Source organism: Melospiza melodia, unplaced genomic scaffold (genome assembly GCF_035770615.1).
Source record: "Melospiza melodia melodia isolate bMelMel2 unplaced genomic scaffold, bMelMel2.pri scaffold_28, whole genome shotgun sequence".
Lineage (NCBI taxonomy): Eukaryota > Metazoa > Chordata > Aves > Passeriformes > Passerellidae > Melospiza > Melospiza melodia.
In genome coordinates this window covers 3,544,576-3,565,368 of record NW_026948600.1, presented here as the reverse complement: position 1 = coordinate 3,565,368, position 20,793 = coordinate 3,544,576, and positions in this window count along the sequence as shown.

Below are 20,793 nucleotides of genomic sequence, written 5' to 3'. Positions count from 1 at the left end.
GCACCTGCACCGGGCCCTGCACTACCTGCAGAGCCCACAGGAGCCCCTGCGAGAGGCGGCCGTCAGGTTCATGGGTGAGTCCCGAGCACGGGCTCCCTCCCCGACCCGCCGCAGCTCGGCCCGGGCCCCGCCTGCTGCCCCGGCAGTGCCAGCCGGACCCGGCGCCGTGGAGCCCCGCCCGGCCTGGGCATCGCTGCTTCCGCTCTCTGGCAGCCGTGCCCTGGGGCAGAAGCGTGCGGCAAGGGCCGGGCTGAGCCCTGCCGGGCCAGCAGCGCGTGTGGCCACAGCGCCAGCAGCGCCGGTGGCAGGGAGCTGTGCCGCTGGCGCCGTGACAGGCTCTGTGTTCACAGGCATGGCGGGGCGGCACCTGAGGGGGCAGCAGCAAGAGCTCCAGCTGATCTGCAGTGGTGAGTGAGTGAGGGCAGCGGGCTGACCGCGGGGGCTGGCGGGGGCAGCTGCAAGCCCTGCCCCGGCTGCGGAGGGCTCTGCTCCCGTGAGATTTCAGAGCCACGTGTGCCATTCGTGGCCAGCACCTTCAGACTGATCCCCTTGCTCCCTGCTCCCTGCGGGCCATGGCAAGAGATGGCCGGGATGGCCCTGGCAGGGGGCTCTCCTCGTCTTTCTGCACATGTGGGATCTGACCTTGCCTCTGTTCCTCTCTCTTGCAGCCCTTGAAGAAATGGCATCTGACAGCAGTCCTGCCATCAGAGATGCTGCAGTTGAATTTTGTTTAGTTCTCCGGGCTGTACAGAGAGCTCCCTACTCCCCATGGCGCAGGCTGCGAGATCGATTCCGCAGTGCATGGAGGAAATGGCCTCGTCTGTGCGGCACTGCCTTGCTGTTCTGCTGGAGCTCCCCGGAGAGGTGATCTGCAAGACTGTCTGCTGGGGCCATTTGAGCCAGCAGAAATTTTCTTTTTCTTCTTCAAGATTTTTGTGTTTTTATTTTTGTTGGTTTTGAGTATGTCAATATAGAATATCTTTCAATACACAGAGTCCCAGGATCTTTCTTTTCCTGCACCGGGTCTAGAAGGCATAGGGGAAGAGGGGGAAAAGGGTGCTTGTGCACAGCCAGCGGCCCAGGCGTGCAGTGTCGCAGGGAAAATGGCCAGAAGCCCCTTGGCCTTTGGTGGTTCTGCTGAAGCCTTTGTGCTGGTGACAGAGCAGCTGGGCAGGGGCCAGAGCTGCAGGGATCCCTGCGAGAGCGGTGCCTGGAGATGGCCACAAGCCCTGTGCCAGGCGGGAAGGGCCATCGTGTCCTCCTGCCCGGGTGCTGCTGGCTGCTTTGCTGAGAGCTCCCAGGCGCCTCTGGATGGGGCTCCTCTGGAGCTGCTGTGGGGCTGCGGCGCTGCTGCCTGCAAGCTTGGCCAGGCTGGGGGAGACCCTGAGGGGCTGAGGCACTGCTAAGCCTTGAGCAATTGGCTGGCAGAGGCCATAGGCAGCCCCCTGGAATCAGGCGTGGAACCCTGGTCCTGGCCTTTCAGGGCTGTGAGGCCAGCTGTTGTGGGGCTGGGCGTGTGCCTTCCCTGTGCTCCAGACTGCAGCCTCCCACCCCTCAGCCTTAGGCATTGAGCTCCACTGCCTGATTGCCAAGTCTTGTTCCTGTTGCTGAGGGGGAGGCCGAGCTCTGTGGCTTTAGGCCCCATTGAGCCAGAAGAGCAGCAGCTTTGAGCCCACAGGGGCCACAGAAAGGCCCTCTTGGACCACGAGCGTTCCTGTCCTTGCCAGGCCAGGGACACAGAGTGCAGCGGGCACCTTCAGAGTGCCACGCTGGCTTTGCACTGGGCCACCTCCCTGTGCTGTGCACGGCTGGCTCTTTGCTTTGCCGCTCTCGGCCTTGTGTCCTCGTACTCCTTTGGCTGCCTGCAGCCAGGGGCAGCCCTATCAGGAGGCTGAAAGGCCCCGTCTCCAACATCTCAAGGGGGAAATGGAGCTCTCCCGGCCCTCAGCCCACGCTGTAAGCAGAGCAGAGCCTTTTCCCCAGCCCCGATGGCTTTCTGCCTGCTTCTGGCCCCTGGCCACCATGACCCACTGCACTCGCTCTGAGTCACCTACAGCATGCCTGGTGCCTCTTGATTTGCTGACCCTGGGATGTGAGGCTCACTGAGGGAAAGGTGGCTGTCCCAGTGCTGAGGGCACACGTGGCTCACTGAGCCGACTTGAGGCTTCCCCAGCAGCTTGCAGGTGCCTTAGGTGTCATGTTACAGTGCTTGTGCTCCTGCCTCCTCCTGTCCCTCTTCTCACCCTCACCCAACCTGCACCCTCTGACCTACCTTCAATAAATCCTGTTGCATCAGACACGGTGTCAAGAGCCCTCCCTCGGCTGCCGGTCGAGCGCACATTACAACCTCCGGGCATGAGAGCAAGGTGGGCTGGGGGAGCTGCTCTCTCAGACCAAGAGGGAACGGCTCTCCACAGCACCTGCCCATGGACCTTCCCCGCACCAAATGAAATCATCTCCAAGTTTAGCTAGTGAGCTAGTAAGGTAGAACTCATTCATTGCCTGGAAATCTGGCACTAGTCTCTAAGTTCCATTAGGTTTCTTTATTGCTAACCTACCAGTATTACATTTTGACTCCCATTCTTCCAATTGTCCTGATGTCAGGAATTTATTGGTTGTTGGCTCTATTCCTTTCCTAGCTTCTAATCTTCAAGGGTATTGCTTTCTGACTACTGGCCTAACTCTTGTCTGTAGCTCAATTTTCATAGGGTCTGCTCGTTTGGATGTTCCTGGGCTATGAGTATCCCATACTCTTGGATACACCTGATTCAATACTTGCTCTAAATAGTTCTTCTTCTTTGTTGCTCTTGTGTCAATTGTCAGTCCTACTGCTAAAAGTGCTCATTTGTCTTCAGGTACCTTCCATTTAAGTGTTCTTTTTCTAAACAGAACTGTTGCTTCCAAATTTTCAAGCAAATCCCTGCCTAGGACAGATTTGGCTTAGTTGGGTAAATAAAGAAACGGATGTATTCCCAGCTTCTTCTTGATTTTACATTGAAGTGGTTTCAGGAAGAAAACTTTTTCTGGCTGGCCTATAGTGGCTCCTATTGCTTGAGATAGTTTTCACTTTTGGGTATCAGGACTTGATTCAAGAGTGAAAATGTGTCTCAACAATTTCCTAAAAATTCAACTTCTTTATCATTCTTTAGCTGTATTTTAACCGGTGGCCTGCTAGGGTAAGAATTGCCAGTCTCGGTCATTTCTTATCATCTAGAGTGGCTGCAAGAGTTTTGTGAACTTTGTCTGCTAACTCTGGGCACTGGAGTTATTTCCAGTGTCCTGATTTCTTACAAGATGCACATTGATTTGGCCCCAGCTTGGTCTGTGGCTGCTTTGGACCTCCTCTGCCTCTGATATTGTTGCCCCTGCCTCTGCTTCATCCAGAGGCGTGCCACGTCCTCTCCCTGGTGCCGATCCAGAGCTGCCACCATGGCTGCAGGGAGCTCTTTTCCTTTTTCTCTCTCTTGATTATCATCCACTTTCTATGCTTTTCTCATTCATGCCTTTAAGTCTCTCTTTACAGGCTCTTTCAGCTTCTCAAGTTTCTGCCTGACATCTGGGTTACATTACCCTGACATCAGGGAAACCCACTGCTGCTTTGCCATATGCCACCAGGGATCCAGGGCTGTGCCTTTACGTGCAGCTGCTCAGAGCCTGTCCACAAAGTCAGCGGGTGACTCGTGCTGTCCCTGTGTAACGTTATCTCTTACTGACCAAGTTATTGCTTTTGGAAGGGCATTTTTTAATTCCAATGTGACCAGTTCCTGGTATCTGGTTAACATTGCACAGCTGCCTGCATCGTTCGCGTCCCACAAAGGGCTTACAATAGGACACAGCTGGTGCACTGTACCTTGTAAGGCTCCACTAGCAATTTGTGCCTGCACACGTGCTCTGGCTACCTTGATCACCAGCTCTTCTGCTGGTTGTGTTAGCTCTGTCAACATGAAATCAGTATCACCTCACTCTGGCTCTTGATTCTTGACTATGAACTCCAGTCTTTTTGCTACTTTGCTAGGGCTTTCTCTATCCATTGTAACTTTTTCCCACCAGCTGTTCAGGTCACTAGTAGAAAAGCAGATGTTCACCTCATGGCTCCTCCTGGGGGACTCAAGACTTGCCTTAAGGGGGTGACTAAAGGCAAAGCTTTCTTGGTTTTATTCCTTGGCTTGCTTGTCACTGGGGGTCTCTGAAATTGTCCCCTCACCTGGGGACAATTACTCATCTCATCCTCACTGCCATTTGGCTTTCATTCAGGGGCCGGAGTGGTTGCCTGAGGGGGAGTGTACCTGAGCTGGCCTGGACTAACTGGGCTCTAAGTCTTGGACACATAGAACACAATCTTCCCGGTGCATTGGAGCCAATTTTAAACATCTCTGCCCTATGCTGAATGCTGAACGACATCTCTTTCTTTTCTGCCTCTTATCTGTTTCCAAAGTTAGGACTAAAGGTCCTGTGGGGCCAAATCAAAGCCACATTCTTTCTGACACTCAGGTTTATTCTTCAGGGTGAAAAACATGTCTGCATATATCACAGGACCTCATTTTTCTTCTTGGCCTAAAAATAACATCAACTGTAACAGTGTATGGTAAAGTTCCATTAGGGCGTGACTTCTCACCACTTTCTAATGGATACCAAGCCTACCACTGGGAAGAGTATTTCTTCCGATTACCTTTCCTTCAAAAATTACCCTCTGGGATTCCTCCCAAATCTTTCTCATCTGCTAAATTACATTCTAGTGGACTCTTTTTAATACCATCTTTACTTCTTGTGTTATTCATTCTTCATGCTATCTAAATTTCCAAACTTATCAGGATGTATTAGTACTTCTCTTTTTCTTCTCTTTATCCCCTGTAGACTACACTTAACCCATACGGGCTGTCTCTGAGTCACCCTGCACCAATATACTTTCTCATAGTCCTAAACAAGCAATGAAAACAAAAGGATTCCACGTTCCACACAATCTACAAGGAATTGGGGTATGATCGGACATAAAACGAGTTTTGCAAAACACTGCCTGAATTCATACTCAGGAGTATATATTCATGTAAACCTAGAGGTCACAACCCTTGACTTTTGATGGAGTGTCTAAAAGCGTAGGTGACTGCTCCATGTTGCTCAAACTCTTCTCAAACTCAGACGGGCTTGGTGCTGTGCCCCTTTCCCTGGGGTATTCCGGTTCGTGTTTATTTATCAGTGATCGTAGAATGGTTTGTTTTCATGTACCCCGTATTTTCCCCAAGTTGGGTAACCGCTAGGTTATGCCCTCCCTCAAAGCTCTCCCTCATGCCATTCCCCACTCTTTGTTCCAGCTCCTTCCCTGCCTCTCAAGATAATCCAGCTCTTTATTCCTGAACCTTCCCTGTCACTTTTGCCTTGGATTGATCCCTGACTGCACCCCCGCTTTGGAATTCCTCTATTGCTGGAAGCCCCACTGGCCCATGGGACCTCCCCTCTCCCCTCATCTGTCCTAATTAGTGCCAAGCAACTGATGGAATCCCCTCGCTCCTCCCCTGCAGATTCCTTCTTGCTCAATCGTTTGTATCCACCCCCTGAGTTGTACCCCGATAAAATCCCATGCAGCACAGAAGTGCTGGCGGCTCTCGTGCTGAATCCTTCCCTTGGAATAAACCTTTGCCTGTGGAACCTCACCATTGAGGAGCCTCCTCCTTCTCTTTGGCCTGCTCTGTGCTGCAGTTAGTAGATCCTGAACCACTGAGCAGTGGCTCACCAGGGTCAGCGGCGGGCAGAACCCACGCCTTGGCCGTTCCCCACTCCTGGCGCAGCGCCGCAGTTTTCCCAAGAGCCAGCCCGGGCTCCGCTGGGCTGCGTCAATGGGGAACCTGTCCCAGTGCCCGACCGTGCTCTGGGTGAAAAACCTTTTCCTGCTATGGAAATGAAACTTGCCCTGTCCCAGCTGCCTGCCCTTTTCTCCAGTCCTGTCACTGGTCCCAACAGTGACGAGAGCTGCAGCAGCCCCTCTGATTCCCCTCAGGAGGATGTTGAAGACCACAATGACGCCCTTTACCCTCTTCCAGGCTGAACAAAGTGGCCTCAGCTGCATCTAGGCCTTCCCCTCCAGACCACACTCCATCCTTGCAGTCCTCCTTTGCATTCTGGCTAATGGCTTCGTAACTTTTTCTCTTGTGCTGCCCAAAACTGCGCCCGTCTGCTTCCAGCGCTTCTCTTGGCTGCTGCTTCAGGGTGTGGCCACCATCATCAGAGACACAGAAGAGCTTCTCCTCCCAGAGTTGTCCTTATCCTCCGCACTTCCAAGTCTCTGCCTTGATGTTCACTGGGGAACTTGCCACTTTGTGGCCGCTCCTTGCTGTGCTCAGCAGGGACACAGTTTTGTTTGGACATGAGCTGCCGGAGCACGACATGCAGCAACTGAGGCTGAGAATAGCAGAGGCTGGGCAGATTCCATTTTTTCCAGAATGTGGGAAAGAGAGTGAGAAAAGCGCAAGGAAATTTCAGACTGTTACTTTGCAATTTAATTGCCCTGGGAAACTCAGCGATGGATGGTGCTCTGGTGCTACTGCAAATGCCTTCCATGAGAAAAATTCATTTCAGGAAGGAGCAACATCATCTGACAGAGACCAAGTGTGTCAGCAGTTGCTCCAGGTGCTTCTTCCATCAGCCCCTGCAGGAAGGAGCACAGCCCCTAATGCACGTGGGCTTTGGCTCCTTCTGGCACAGAAGCCCCCCGGGGGCACAGGTCTCTGGGGCAGGAGTCAGGCACCAGCGCTGCCAGGGCTCGTGAGGGGCAGCTCTGCTTGGCCGGGGACGCTGCCACACCTGCTGATGTCAGCGCTCCCCGGGCCCCAGGCCTCAGAGCAGCATTCATGCCCGGGCCCGCACGTTCCTTGTGCCTTTAACACCGCTGGGTTTAGGATGGCCACCAGCCGGGACGTGTCCCAAGGAGGCCCTGCCAGCTTCCCTGAAAGGCCCCGTGCCCTTCCCAGCGCGGCTGCATCGGCAGCCCTGGGGGCTCCTACTGCTGCCCTGGGCCCGCAGAGCAGGGCAGCCTTCGCTGATGCTCTCAGCCCTTCCTAAAGATCCTGTCCGCCTGCCTTAGACACCCGGGACCCGTCATTCCTTCCAACCTGGGCCTCTTTGGGTGGGCTGGGGGTGGCCCCATGCAGGCAGCCGTGGGCGCAAGGGCCCTTGGTGACACGATGCAGCACAGTCATTGTGACATGGAACCGGGTGTCCAAGGGACCTCTGTGACACCTGGTGACATAGGAGCTGGCGGTGACAAGAGCACGCCACAGTGCTCAGAGCAGGCGACGGGACAGGACGGGAGAGAGCAGTGCCGTGAGGAGCCCCCGCACAGTGCGCTCGTTCGCGTCCCACCCGAAGCTTTTCTGAGGGGTTGTTCCTGCAGCTGAGCTCGAGGCCAGACCACAGGACTTGCTGACCCGTGGTCTCCCTCAGGCTTCTCTTCTGCAGGTGCCCTTGAGGCCAGATCATAGTCCTTGTCAGTAGTCTCCTGTCCTTGTGGCAGGAGCCCTTGTGACCGAGTGCAGGACTTGCTGTCCTGCAGCCTTCCTGAGGCTTCTTTCTTGAAGGTGCCTTCCAGGCACCACTGCAGGACGTGCTGATTTGGAGCTTTTCCAAGGCATCTCTCCTGCAAATAGCCACAAATCCAGTCAGAGACATGGAGCAGAGACTCCCGGGAGTGCCCGAGCTGGCCTGGGTGGAGGAGGAGGAAGAAGGCCCTGGAGCTGCCCCGGCACAGCAGACTGAAGAGGTGGTGCCCTTCCAGCCACCGCAGGAGGGTGAGTGGCAGAGCTGGGCCACAGGACTGGTGCCTGCTGCCAGCTTGGCCCCACGCCATGCCGTGCCATTGTGTGCGGTGCCATGCTATCCCCTGGGGACATGCCCACGGCCAGGACAGAAGAGGGGCCGGGCAGACACCCCGCAGTGGCCGTGCTCCATCCCCTGGCACATCCCGGCGCTCTCTGCCTGGGCAGCGCAGGGCTGGGCCGTGCTCTCCAGCCTCTCCCGCAGCCCCTCAGCTCTGGCTGTGCTCGCTCTTTGCCAGATGCAGCCCTGGAGCGCACACAAGAGCAGGAGTCCAGCCGTGGCCGCTTCCGCAGAACAGCGCAGGTACCTGCAGCCACCCCCACCTGGGCTGGGCCTGCTGCCCCTGCTCAGCCCAGCACCGTGTGTGCCGCACTGCATGCAACATCCCCGGCTCCTTGCCCTTCTCCTACAGTTCGTTTGCAACTTCCTCAAGAGAATTGAGGAGCAAGAGACCATTGCCATGGGCGTAGGCCTCAGACCATACTCGCCCATCTTCTACAGCAAGACCAGTGCTGCCCTGCTGTCTATGCTTGTAGAGGAACATTTTTACACTCCAAAGCAAGTAAGCAGCCTGTGGCCAGGCTTTGATCCTCCCAGCAATTGCTTGGCCTCCCAAGCCACGCATGCTGGTTGCTGTGAGCCTTTCAGGCCACATGGCAGTGTGGTGGCAAGGGAAGCACTCCTCTGGGGAAGCTGGGACCATTGCTCCCTCTGGCAGCTTTCCAAGTCTCCCCGTGCCTTCTCCAGGTGCCTGCCATGGTGAGCTACATCCACCAGTGGCTCATGGCCAATGATTCTGCTGAGCACAGGCTGGACAAGACCCTGCTGCATCTCACCGAAGCACAGCCAAATGACGCAGTCATGACGCTCCTGCGTGTGGCTCCGTCCTGTGACAGGTATGGGGCCCACCTACCCACAGGGCTCAGGCCTCCCCAGCCCATCACCCTGTACAGCCTGCCCCACGTGTCTCAGCAACAGAGACTTCCAGGGCCCTCTGGCTGTTCCCTTTCCCAGCCCTGCCAGGCCAGCCCCTGAGCCTGCTGCCATGCTCCCTTGCCGCCTCTCAGGGCTCTGTCCCCACAGGCCTGGGCTGTCGGGCTGCTGCGGGCAGGGGGCCAGTGGGCACAGGCAGAAATGGCAGCCAGCTCGGCTGCCCCTGGTGCTGGGTCTGACACCCCCCTGAGACACAACTCTAACCCTGCAGAGCTGCCATGGCCATGTGGAAGACCATCATGGGCTCAGCCAGGACTGTGGAGCTGGCGCAGCTGATCCTCCTGGATGTGCTGGGGAGCTGGCCAGAGTACAGCACCTGCACCTCCGATGGGGACGAAACGGCTGTCTTTGCCCTGGCTGTGAGTTTCTGCAACTGGCCTTTGCTGGCCCCAAGACTGCCTCTCCAGCAGCTCTCCATCCTCCTTCCCCCACTGCATCTCCCTGCCTCAGGCGCTGGCCTGAAACCTGGCCCAGGGGCAGCTTCAGGCCCACCAGGCCCCGTGCTCCCCCTGCCAAGGTCTCTCCGGGCCTCTCCCTGCCACGCTCGGGCCCTGCCACATGGACACCTCGGCACTGAGCGCTGTCTCGGGGGGCTTTGTCCTTTGCAGGCAACTGTGGTGATGTGGAAGATCCTCCAGGAGCCCTGTCTCCCACGGATCTTGAGGCTGTATTTCCCCCGCCTATTTGTGCATCTGCTATTCCAAGTGTTCTTCAGCACTCTGGATATGCCAGAGGCGGTGGACACCTTCTGGAAGGGATGCCAGGAAGAGCACGGCCTTGCCACCAGCCCCAACAGGTGCTCCATGCCACTCCTCCTGTCCCTGCCACGTGGCCTGCCAAGGAGCCAGTGCTGCCAGTGTGACCTGGGCTTTGCTCTGCACACAGGTTTGCAGTGCGCACCCTGAAGTCCCTGCTCTGCCTTCTCCGCTGCGAGGATGTGGTGGTGGCAATGGAGCGCAGGTGTGCCTGGGACACGCTGCTCTCTCTTGACACTCACCACTTTGCCGTGGCTCTGCTGGCCAGGTGAGACCCCCTTCTCCCCACTGCCTCTGACATTGCTGCTCTGTGCCCAGGTGCCCCACAAAGCGCCTATGCTCATGGGCCAGAGGGCCTTGTCACTGAGGGTCGGCCAAGCACACTGGAAAAGGCTGGCAGAGGAGGGTTCCCCTGAGCAACCAACTCCCAGATGGCCCATGTCCCCTTGCTGGAAGGCTGCTGGGGAAAGATGAGAACTGGATGAGTCACGCCTGGGAGAGGTTTGCCTCACTGGCTCAGGCTCTTGTTTCCTTTTTCCCCTCTTCAGAGAAATTCGCCGCTTAGCCATCCACTTTTGTTCCGCGGTTGCATTCTACCTGCTCGCCCTGCTCGGCCAAGAGATGCCATACTGGGATTTCCCTGCCCTGGCATTCCTTGTGGAGGTGAGCCTCAAGGCCAGCGCTGCCTGGCTGAGCTGCCTCCCAGCTCTCTGGCCTCTCGCAGCCACAGCTGCCAGGACAGTGCCCGTGCCCTGTGCTGCTGCCTGGGCCCGGCCCTGTGCGCTGCGGGGCTCCTGCCGGCCGGCTCCCCTGTCACTGCCCTGTGCCTTTCAGGTCCTCGAGTGCCTGGACTTGAGCGAATGCAGTGACAGCGTTCTGGAGATCCTGGCACAGAACCTGCAGAGCGAGCACATGGCCAGGCGTTACTTGGCACTCCGAGGCCTCGTAGTGCTGGGCAAGAATCCCTTGATGGTGAGAAGGGGGCAGTGGCTGAAGCCGTGCAGGCAGCGTGGGGCTGGGCAACGCAGTCGCTTGGCCTTGCCTGGCCTTCGGCCGCTGGGGCAGCTGCTCCCAGCTCTCCTGCCTCCCGCTTCAGCTGCCCCAGTGCTTCGGGACAGGCCTTTGGCCTCTGGGCCCTGCAGCAGCAGGGTGGCCTTTCACAAAGTGGTGTTCCGCACAGGCCGAAAAAATGCAGAGCCTGACTGAAAGTCTTGTGGAGCTCCTGGAGGAAAATGACAACGACATGATCAGGTTGACCATCCTTCTACTCAGATATTTGCTCCTGGATAATGGTGGCCCCATAGCCACCCCCGTGGCCCTGCAGCTGGCTGAGACGCTCCTGCCACTCTTTGACAGCGTAAGACTCTGTGCCCACAGCCACGGCCACTGGCTGCTGCCGGGACACTTGGTGCCCTGTGCAGATGCAGGCCTGTGCCCTGGGGGACCTGAAGCAGCTGATGCTCAGGTCTTTTGCCCTTTCCTTTCATCCAGGACGATATGCAGCTGCAGCTGAGCTCCATGGCTTTCTTTCAAGAGATGCTGGACCTGTTAACAGAAGAGGCAAGAAAGGCCCTCAAGTCCCATGTGCGCCAGAGCCTGCTCCCTCTCTACTTCCACTGCCATGATGAGAATCAGATTGTTGCTGAGGTGAGCACTTGTGGCCAGCTGCTGTCCCCCTGGCGGGGGCTTGGGCTGCCTCCTGCCCTGGCACCTTGCGGGCTGCAGCCTCCTCCAGCCTGTGCCACTGGGATGCTCCTGTGCCCTGGACTGTGGGGCCATCTGTGCATCTCTGCTGCTCTCCAGGCCTCCCGGGAAACGCTGCATTCCTCAGCCAGATTCCTGAAGAGGAGGCATATCGAACAAATGCTACATGAGGATCAGAGCTTTGGCGAGTGCCTGGTAAGAGCAGCCGAGAACCCCCAGCCTCAGCATGGCCAAGGTCCCTGAGGGCGGTGCTCAGCGTGCGGGGCTTGCAGCTGTGCCTGCTGCTGCAGCCAGAGGCCGGGCGGACTCTTCTCCAGGCTCCTGTGGGCCAGAGCCAGGTGCCCATGGAACCCCGGCACGGCCTGGCTGCGGGGCGGCACCGCAGCTCCGCGGGCAGCAGCCGGTACACTGGCCCCTGCCCCCGGGAGCCCTTGGCCAGCGGCTGCTGGCCGCGCCTCAGGGCTGTGCGGGCAGGGGAGGCCGGGGCTGGGCGCAGGCAGTGCCCGGCCCAGGGGCTGAGCCCGCGCCAACCCTTCCCTCCTGCCGCTCTCTGCAGCTGGCAGAGGACAGGAGCCGAGCGGCCGAGCACCTGCACCGGGCCCTGCACTACCTGCAGAGCCCACAGGAGCCCCTGCGAGAGGCGGCCGTCAGGTTCATGGGTGAGTCCCGAGCATGGGCTCCCTCCCCGACCCGCCGCAGCTCGGCCCGGGCCCCGCCTGCTGCCCCGGCAGCGCCAGCCGGACCCGGCGCCGTGGAGCCCCGCCCGGCCTGGGCATCGCTGCTTCCGCTCTCTGGCAGCCGTGCCCTGGGGCAGAAGCGTGCGGCAAGGGCCGGGCTGAGCCCTGCCGGGCCAGCAGCCCGTGTGGCCACAGCGCCAGCAGCGCCGGTGGCAGGGAGCTGTGCCGCTGGCGCCGTGACAGGCTCTGTGTTCACAGGCATGGCGGGGCGGCACCTGAGGGGGCAGCAGCAAGAGCTCCAGCTGATCTGCAGTGGTGAGTGAGTGAGGGCAGCGGGCTGACCGCGGGGGCTGGCGGGGGCAGCTGCAAGCCCTGCCCCGGCTGCGGAGGGCTCTGCTCCCGTGAGATTTCAGAGCCACGTGTGCCATTCGTGGCCAGCACCTTCAGACTGATCCCCTTGCTCCCTGCGGGCCATGGCAAGAGATGGCCGGGATGGCCCTGGCAGGGGGCTCTCCTCGTCTTTCTGCACATGTGGGATCTGACCTTGCCTCTGTTCCTCTCTCTTGCAGCCCTTGAAGAAATGGCATCTGACAGCAGTCCTGCCATCAGAGATGCTGCAGTTGAATTTTGTTTAGTTCTCCGGGCTGTACAGAGAGCTCCCTACTCCCCATGGCGCAGGCTGCGAGATCGATTCCGCAGTGCATGGAGGAAATGGCCTCGTCTGTGCGGCACTGCCTTGCTGTTCTGCTGGAGCTCCCCGGAGAGGTGATCTGCAAGACTGTCTGCTGGGGCCATTTGAGCCAGCAGAAATTTTCTTTTTCTTCTTCAAGATTTTTGTGTTTTTATTTTTGTTGGTTTTGAGTATGTCAATATAGAATATCTTTCAATACACAGAGTCCCAGGATCTTTCTTTTCCTGCACCGGGTCTAGAAGGCATAGGGGAAGAGGGGGAAAAGGGTGCTTGTGCACAGCCAGCGGCCCAGGCGTGCAGTGTCGCAGGGAAAATGGCCAGAAGCCCCTTGGCCTTTGGTGGTTCTGCTGAAGCCTTTGTGCTGGTGACAGAGCAGCTGGGCAGGGGCCAGAGCTGCAGGGATCCCTGCCAGAGCGGTGCCTGGAGATGGCCACAAGCCCTGTGCCAGGCGGGAAGGGCCATCGTGTCCTCCTGCCCGGGTGCTGCTGGCTGCTTTGCTGAGAGCTCCCAGGCGCCTCTGGATGGGGCTCCTCTGGAGCTGCTGTGGGGCTGCGGCGCTGCTGCCTGCAAGCTTGGCCAGGCTGGGGGAGACCCTGAGGGGCTGAGGCACTGCTAAGCCTTGAGCAATTGGCTGTCAGAGGCCATAGGCAGCCCCCTGGAATCAGGCGTTGGAACCCTGGTCCCGGCCTTTCAGGGCTGTGAGGCCAGCTGTTGTGGGGCTGGGCGTGTGCCTTCCCTGTGCTCCAGACTGCAGCCTCCCACCCCTCAGCCTTAGGCATTGAGCTCCACTGCCTGATTGCCAAGTCTTGTTCCTGTTGCTGAGGGGGAGGCCGAGCTCTGTGGCTTTAGGCCCCATTGAGCCAGAAGAGCAGCAGCTTTGAGCTCACAGGGGCCACAGAAAGGCCCTCTTGGACCACGAGCGTTCCTGTCCTTGCCAGGCCAGGGACACATGAGAGTGCAGCGGGCACCTTCAGAGTGCCACGCTGGCTTTGCACTGGGCCACCTCCCTGTGCTGTGCACGGCTGGCTCTTTGCTTTGCCGCTCTCGGCCTTGTGTCCTCGTACTCCTTTGGCTGCCTGCAGCCAGGGGCAGCCCTATCAGGAGGCTGAAAGGCCCCGTCTCCAACATCTCAAGGGGGAAATGGAGCTCTCCCGGCCCTCAGCCCACGCTGTAAGCAGAGCAGAGCCTTTTCCCCAGCCCCGATGGCTTTCTGCCTGCTTCTGGCCCCTGGCCACCATGACCCACTGCACTCGCTCTGAGTCACCTACAGCATGCCTGGTGCCTCTTGATTTGCTGACCCTGGGATGTGAGGCTCACTGAGGGAAAGGTGGCTGTCCCAGTGCTGAGGGCACACGTGCCTCACTGAGCAGACTTGAGGCTTCCCCAGCAGCTTGCAGGTGCCTTAGGTGTCATGTTACAGTGCTTGTGCTCCTGCCTCCTCCTGTCCCTCTTCTCACCCTCACCCAACCTGCACCCTCTGACCTACCTTCAATAAATCCTGTTGCATCAGACACGGTGTCAAGAGCCCTCCCTCGGCTGCCGGTCGAGCGCACATTACAACCTCCGGGCATGAGAGCAAGGTGGGCTGGGGGAGCTGCTCTCTCAGACCAAGAGGGAACGGCTCTCCACAGCACCTGCCCATGGACCTTCCCCGCACCAAATGAAATCATCTCCAAGTTTAGCTAGTGAGCTAGTAAGGTAGAACTCATTCATTGCCTGGAAATCTGGCACTAGTCTCTAAGTTCCATTAGGTTTCTTTATTGCTAACCTACCAGTATTACATTTTGACTCCCATTCTTCCAATTGTCCTGATGTCAGGAATTTATTGGTTGTTGGCTCTATTCCTTTCCTAGCTTCTAATCTTCAAGGGTATTGCTTTCTGACTACTGGCCTAACTCTTGTCTGTAGCTCAATTTTCATAGGGTCTGCTCGTTTGGATGTTCCTGGGCTATGAGTATCCCATACTCTTGGATACACCTGATTCAATACTTGCTCTAAATAGTTCTTCTTCTTTGTTGCTCTTGTGTCAATTGTCAGTCCTACTGCTAAAAGTGCTCATTTGTCTTCAGGTACCTTCCATTTAAGTTTTCTTTTTCTAAACAGAACTGTTGCTTCCAAATTTTCAAGCAAATCCCTGCCTAGGACAGATTTGGTTTAGTTGGGTAAATAAAGAAACGGATGTATTCCCAGCTTCTTCTTGATTTTACATTGAAGTGGTTTCAGGAAGAAAACTTTTTCTGGCTGGCCTATAGTGGCTCCTATTGCTTGACATAGTTTTCACTTTTGGGTATCAGGACTTGATTCAAGAGTGAAAATGTGTCTCAACAATTTCTTAAAAATTCAACTTCTTTATCATTCTTTAGCTGTATTTTAACCGGTGGCCTGCTAGGGTAAGAATTGCCAGTCTCGGTCATTTCTTATCATCTAGAGTGGCTGCAAGAGTTTTGTGAACTTTGTCTGCTAACTCTGGGCACTGGAGTTATTTCCAGTGTCCTGATTTCTTACAAGATGCACATTGATTTGGCCCCAGCTTGGTCTGTGGCTGCTTTGGACCTCCTCTGCCTCTGATATTGTTGCCCCTGCCTCTGCTTCATCCAGAGGCGTGCCACGTCCTCTCCCTGGTGCCGATCCAGAGCTGCCACCATGGCTGCAGGGAGCTCTTTTCCTTTTTCTCTCTCTTGATTATCATCCACTTTCTATGCTTTTCTCATTCATGCCTTTAATCTCTCTTTACAGGCTCTTTCAGCTTCTCAAGTTTCTGCCTGACATCTGGGTTACATTGCCCTGACATCAGGGAAACCCACTGCTGCTTTGCCATATGCCAGCAGGGATCCAGGGCTGTGCCTTTACGTGCAGCTGCTCAGAGCCTGTCCACAAAGTCAGCGGGTGACTCGTGCTGTCCCTGTGTAACGTTATCTCTTACTGACCAAGTTATTGCTTTTGGAAGGGCATTTTTTAATTCCAATGTGACCAGTTCCTGGTATCTGGTTAACATTGCACAGCTGCCTGCATCGTTCGCGTCCCACAAAGGGCTTACAATAGGACACAGCTGGTGCACTGTACCTTGTAAGGCTCCACTAGCAATTTGTGCCTGCACACGTGCTCTGGCTACCTTGATCACCAGCTCTTCTGCTGGTTGTGTTAGCTCTGTCAACATGAAATCAGTATCACCTCACTCTGGCTCTTGATTCTTGACTATGAACTCCAGTCTTTTTGCTACTTTGCTAGGGTTTTCTCTATCCATTGTAACTTTTTCCCACCAGCTGTTCAGGTCACTAGTAGAAAAGCAGATGTTCACCTCATGGCTCCTCCTGGGGGACTCAAGACTTGCCTTAAGGGGGTGACTAAAGGCAAAGCTTTCTTGGTTTTATTCCTTGGCTTGCTTGTCACTGGGGGTCTCTGAAATTGTCCCCTCACCTGGGGACAATTACTCATCTCATCCTCACTGCCATTTGGCTTTCATTCAGGGGCCGGAGTGGTTGCCTGAGGGGGAGTGTACCTGAGCTGGCCTGGACTAACTGGGCTCTAAGTCTTGGACACATAGAACACAATCTTCCTGGTGCATTGGAGCCAATTTTAAACATCTCTGCCCTATGCTGAATGCTGAACGACATCTCTTTCTTTTCTGCCTCTTATCTGTTTCCAAAGTTAGGACTAAAGGTCCTGTGGGGCCAAATCAAAGCCACATTCTTTCTGACACTCAGGTTTATTCTTCAGGGTGAAAAACATGTCTGCATATATCACAGGACCTCATTTTTCTTCTTGGCCTAAAAATAACATCAACTGTAACAGTGTATGGTAAAGTTCCATTAGGGCGTGACTTCTCACCACTTTCTAATGGATACCAAGCCTACCACTGGGAAGAGTATTTCTTCCGATTACCTTTCCTTCAAAAATTACCCTCTGGGATTCCTCCCAAATCTTTCTCATCTGCTAAATTACATTCTAGTGGACTCTTTTTAATACCATCTTTACTTCTTGTGTTATTCATTCTTCATGCTATCTAAATTTCCAAACTTATCAGGATGTATTAGTACTTCTCTTTTTCTTCTCTTTATCCCCTGTAGACTACACTTAACCCATACGGGCTGTCTCTGAGTCACCCTGCACCAATATACTTTCTCATAGTCCTAAACAAGCAATGAAAACAAAAGGATTCCACGTTCCACACAATCTACAAGGAATTGGGGTATGATCGGACATAAAACGAGTTTTGCAAAACACTGCCTGAATTCATACTCAGGAGTATATATTCATGTAAACCTAGAGGTCACAACCCTTGACTTTTGATGGAGTGTCTAAAAGCGTAGGTGACTGCTCCATGTTGCTCAAACTCTTCTCAAACTCAGACGGGCTTGGTGCTGTGCCCCTTTCCCTGGGGTATTCCGGTTCGTGTTTATTTATCAGTGATCGTAGAATGGTTTGTTTTCATGTACCCCGTATTTTCCCCAAGTTGGGTAACCGCTAGGTTATGCCCTCCCTCAAAGCTCTCCCTCATGCCATTCCCCACTCTTTGTTCCAGCTCCTTCCCTGCCTCTCAAGATAATCCAGCTCTTTATTCCTGAACCTTCCCTGTCACTTTTGCCTTGGACCGATCCCTGACTGCACCCCCGCTTTGGAATTCCTCTATTGCTGGAAGCCCCACTGGCCCATGGGACCTCCCCTCTCCCCTCATCTGTCCTAATTAGTGCCAAGCAACTGATGGAATCCCCTCGCTCCTCCCCTGCAGATTCCTTCTTGCTCAATCGTTTGTATCCACCCCCTGAGTTGTACCCCGATAAAATCCCGTGCAGCACAGAAGTGCTGGCGGCTCTCGTGCTGAATCCTTCCCTTGGAATAAACCTTTGCCTGTGGAACCTCACCATTGAGGAGCCTCCTCCTTCTCTTTGGCCTGCTCTGTACTGCAGTTAGTAGATCCTGAACCACTAAGCAGTGGCTCACCAGGGTCAGCGGCGGGCAGAACCCACGCCTTGGCCGTTCCCCACTCCTGGCGCAGCGCCGCAGTTTTCCCAAGAGCCAGCCCGGGCTCCGCTGGGCTGCATCAATGGGGAACCCGTCCCAGTGCCCGACCGTGCTCTGGGTGAAAAACCTTTTCCTGCTATGGAAATGAAACTTGCCCTGTCCCAGCTGCCTGCCCTTTTCTCCAGTCCTGTCACTGGTCCCAACAGTGACGAGAGCTGCAGCAGCCCCTCTGATTCCCCTCAGGAGGATGTTGAAGACCACAATGACGCCCTTTACCCTCTTCCAGGCTGAACAAAGTGGCCTCAGCTGCATCTAGGCCTTCCCCTCCAGACCATACTCCATCCTTGCAGTCCTCCTTTGCATTCTGGCTAATGGCTTCATAACTTTTTCTCTTGTGCTGCCCAAAACTGCGCCCGTCTGCTTCCAGCGCTTCTCTTGGCTGCTGCTTCAGGGTGTGGCCACCATCATCAGAGACACAGAAGAGCTTCTCCTCCCAGAGTTGTCCTTATCCTCCGCACTTCCAAGTCTCTGCCTTGATGTTCACTGGGGAACTTGCCACTTTGTGGCCGCTCCTTGCTGTGCTCAGCAGGGACACAGTTTTGTTTGGACATGAGCTGCCGGAGCACGACATGCAGCAACTGAGGCTGAGAATAGCAGAGGCTGGGCAGATTCCATTTTTTCCAGAATGTGGGAAAGAGAGTGAGAAAAGCGCAAGGAAATTTCAGACTGTTACTTTGCAATCTAATTGCCCTGGGAAACTCAGCGATGGATGGTGCTCTGGTGCTACTGCAAATGCCTTCCATGAGAAAAATTCATTTGAGGAAGGAGCAACATCATCTGACAGAGACCAAGTGTGTCAGCAGTTGCTCCAGGTGCTTCTTCCATCAGCCCCTGCAGGAAGGAGCACAGCCCCTAATGCACATGGGCTTTGGCTCCTTCTGGCACAGAAGCCCCCCGGGGGCACAGGTCTCTGGGGCAGGAGTCAGGCACCAGCGCTGCCAGGGCTCGGGAGTGGCAGGTCTGCTTGGCCGGGGACGCTGCCACACCTGCTGATGTCAGCGCTCCCCGGGCCCCAGGCCTCAGAGCAGCATTCGTGCCCGGGCCCGCACGTTCCTTGTGCCTTTAACACCGCCGGGTTTAGGATGGCCACCAGCCGGGACGTGTCCCAAGGAGGCCCTGCCAGCTTCCCTGAAAGGCCCCGTGCCCTTCCCAGCGCGGCTGCATCGGCAGCCCTGGGGGCTCCTACTGCTGCCCTGGGCCCGCAGAGCAGGGCAGCCTTCGCTGATGCTCTCAGCCCTTCCTAAAGATCCTGTCCGCTTGCCTTAGACACCTGGGGCCCGTCATTCCTTCCAACCTGGGCCTCTTTGGGTGGGCTGGGGGTGGCCCCATGCAGGCAGCCGTGGGCGCAAGGGCCCTTGGTGACACGATGCAGCACAGTCATTGTGACATGGAACCGGGTGTCCAAGGGACCTCTGTGACACCTGGTGACACAGGAGCTGGCGGTGACAAGAGCACGCCACAGTGCTCAGAGCAGGCGACGGGACAGGACGGGAGAGAGCAGTGCCGTGAGGAGCCCCCGCACAGTGCGCTCGTTCGCGTCCCACCCGAAGCTTTTCTGAGGGGTTGTTCCTGCAGCTGAGCTCGAGGCCAGACCACAGGACTTGCTGACCCGTGGTCTCCCTGAGGCTTCTCTTCTGCAGGTGCCCTTGAGGCCAGTTCATAGTCCTTGTCAGTAGTCTCCTGTCCTTGTGGCAGGAGCCCTTGTGACCGAGTGCAGGACTTGCTGTCCTGCAGCCTTCCTGAGGCTTCTTTCTTGAAGGTGCCTTCCAGGCACCACTGCAGGACGTGCTGATTTGGAGCTTTTCCAAGGCAACTCTCCTGCAAATAGCCACAATTCCAGTCAGAGACATGGAGCAGAGACTCCCGGGAGTGCCCGAGCTGGCCTGGGTGGAGGAGGAGGAAGAAGGCCCTGGAGCTGCCCCGGCACAGCAGACTGAAGAGGTGGTGCCCTTCCAGCCACCGCAGGAGGGTGAGTGGCAGAGCTGGGCCACAGGACTGGTGCCTGCTGCCAGCTTGGCCCCACGCCATGCCGTGCCATTGTGTGCGGTGCCACGCTATCCCCTGGGGACATGCCCACGGCCAGGACGGAAGAGGGGCCGGGCAGACACCCCGCAGTGGCCGTGCTCCATCCCCTGGCACATCCCGGCGCTCTCTGCCTGGGCAGCGCAGGGCTGGGCCGTGCTCTCCAGCCTCTCCCGCAGCCCCTCAGCTCTGGCTGCGCTCGCTCTTTGCCAGATGCAGCCCTGGAGCGCACACAAGAGCAGGAGTCCAGCCGTGGCCGCTTCCGCAGAACAGCGCAGGTACCTGCAGCCACCCCCACCTGGGCTGGGCCTGCTGTCCCTGCTCAGCCCAGCACCGTGTGTGCCGCACTGCATGCAACATCCCCGGCTCCTTGCCCTTCTCCTACAGTTCGTTTGCAACTTCCTCAAGAGAATTGAGGAGCATGAGACCATTGCCATGGGCGTAGGCCTCAGACCACACTCGCCCATCTTCTACAGCAAGACCAGTGCTGCCCTGCTGTCTATGCTTGTAGAGGAACATTTTTACACTCCAAAGCAAGTAAGCAGCCTGTGGCCAGGCTTTGATCCTCCCAGCAATTGCTTGGCCTCCCAAGCCACGCATGCTGGTTGCTGTGAGCCTTTCAGGCCACATGGCAGTGTGGTGGCAAGGGAAGCACTCCTCTGGGGAAGCTGGGATCATTGCTCCCTCTGGCAGCTTTCCAAGTCTCCCTGTGCCTTCTCCAGGTGCCTGCCATGGTGAGCTACATCCACCAGTGGCTCATGGCCAATGATTCTGCTGAGCACAGGCTGGACAAGACCCTGCTGCATCTCACCGAAGCACAGCCAAATGACGCAGTCATGACGCTCCTGCGTGTGGCTCCGTCCTGTGACAGGTATGGGGCCCACCTACCCACAGGGCTCAGGCCTCCCCAGCCCATCACCCTGTACAGCCTGCCCCAGGTGTCTCAGCAACAGAGACTTCCAGGGCCCTCTGGCTGCTCCCTTTCCCAGCCCTGCCAGGCCAGCCCCTGAGCCTGCTGCCATGCTCCCTTGCCGCCTCTCAGGGCTCTGTCCCCACAGGCCTGGGCTGTCGGGCTGCTGCGGGCAGGGGGCCAGTGGGCACAGGCAGAAATGGCAGCCAGCTC